The sequence below is a fragment of the Melopsittacus undulatus genome, chromosome 26, assembly GCF_012275295.1.
Source record: "Melopsittacus undulatus isolate bMelUnd1 chromosome 26, bMelUnd1.mat.Z, whole genome shotgun sequence".
NCBI lineage: Eukaryota > Metazoa > Chordata > Aves > Psittaciformes > Psittaculidae > Melopsittacus > Melopsittacus undulatus.
Genome location: NC_047552.1, coordinates 838846 through 840956, shown reverse-complemented (window position 1 = coordinate 840956; position 2111 = coordinate 838846).

The window sequence follows — 2111 nt, the reverse complement described above, 5'->3', positions numbered from 1 at the left end:
TCATTGAGCCCCCATTTATGGGTCACATCCCATCCCCTCCCCCCCCCCTTGTGACGTCATAAAGGGGGGAGGGGACAATGACCTTATGACATCACATAAACCCCGCCCACAGTTATGACGTCATAAACACCCCCATGGCGTCACATCCATGCGTCATTGGTGACGTCATCAGCCACTGATGATGTCACCCATTGACTCCATCCCCCATTGATACCATCCCCATTGATGACATCACCATTGATGACGTCATCCCCATTGACGTCATCCCCTATTGATGACATCACCCCATTGATATCATCACCCGTTGATGACGTCATCCATAACCCCCCATTGACACCCTTCCCATTGATACCATCCCCATTGATGCCATCACCCCATTGATGCCATCACCCCATTGATGCCATCACCCCATTGATGACATCACCCCATTGATGACGTCATCCCCCATTGACTCCATCCCCCATTGATACCATCCCCATTGATGACATCACCCCATTGATGACATCACCCCCCATTGATGACATCATCCCCCATTGATAACCTCCCCATTGATGACATCCCCATTGATGCCATTACCCATTGGAGCCATCCCCATTGATGACATCCCCATTGACGTCAACCCCATTGATGCCATCCCCATTGATGACATCACCCCATTGATGACATCATCCCCATTGACTCCATCCCCCATTGATGACATCACCCCATTGATATCACCCCATTGATGCCCTCCCCATGGATACCACCTCTATTGATGCCATTACCCCATTGATGCCATCATCCCCCATTGACATCGTCCCCATTGATGCCACCACCCATTGATGACCTCATCCCCATTGATGACATCATCCCCCATTGATATCACCCCATTGACACCCTCCCCATTGATGCCATCACCCCATTGATGGCAAGACCCATTGATGATATCATCCCCCATTGATGATATCATCCCCCATTGATGACATCCCCATTGACAATCCCCATTGACATCACCCCATTGATGCCCTCCCCATTGATACCACCTCTATTGATGCCATTACCCCATTGATACCATCACCCATTGATGCCACCACCCACTGATGACGTCACCCCATTGATGACATCACCCCATTGACATCATCCCCTATTGATGACGTCATCCATAACCTCCCCATTGTCATACTCCCCATTGATGCCCTCCCCATTGATGCCACCACCCATTGATGACGTCATCCCCCATTGATGACATCACCCCATTGATGCCATTACCCATTGATGCCACCACCACCCCAATCCCATCACTTCTTTATTCCCCCCTTCCATCACTGGGTACAACAAAGGGGGGGTCCCCATTCCCATCCCCCCCATTACCCCCCATCCCCCCCATTCCCCCCCATTACCCCCCATTACCCCATAGCCCCCATTACCCCCATTACCCCCCCAGCCCCATAGCGCCCCATAGCCCCCCCCTGCCCCATAGCCCCTCACAGCTCCCCCCTCGCATGTAACATGTAGTGTTCATGCAGCTCAGCCACCAACCCAAAGACCCCCGAGCACTCAGTGCACCTAAATGGGGGGGGGTCCTCCCCTCCCCCACCCCCCCCAACCCCTCCCCCCCCCCCCCCCCGTGGGTTCCCATTGGGTGATGGGGGGTTCCCCACCCCCCCCCCTCCCCCATCCATGGGGGGGGGATGGGTGGTGGGGGGGGGGGGATGGGTGGTGGGGGGGGGGGCTCCTCCCCCCCCCCCCCCCTCCTCCTCCTCCCATGCTCACACCTATGGGCCCCCAAGGCCGCGGGGGCCCCGAACCCCAACCCACACTCAGCACAGATGTAATGGAAGGGGGGGGAGGGGGAGGAGGGGGAGGGGGGGGGGGGGGCCTCGAGCCCCTCCCCCCCCCCCCCCCTCCCCCCCCCCCCCTCCCCCCCCTCCCCCCCCTTGGGGCCTCTTGCGACCCACGTGATAGCTGCGGTGGACCTTGAGGGCGCGGGAGGTGCCGAAGCCCCGCCCACACTCGGGGCACACGTGCCACTCCGAGGCCACGCCCCCCGGGTGGGGGGAGGCCACGCCCCCCGCGGCCGAGGCTCCGCCCACTGAGGAGCGGCTGGGGCGGGGGGGGGGGGGAGGGAACGG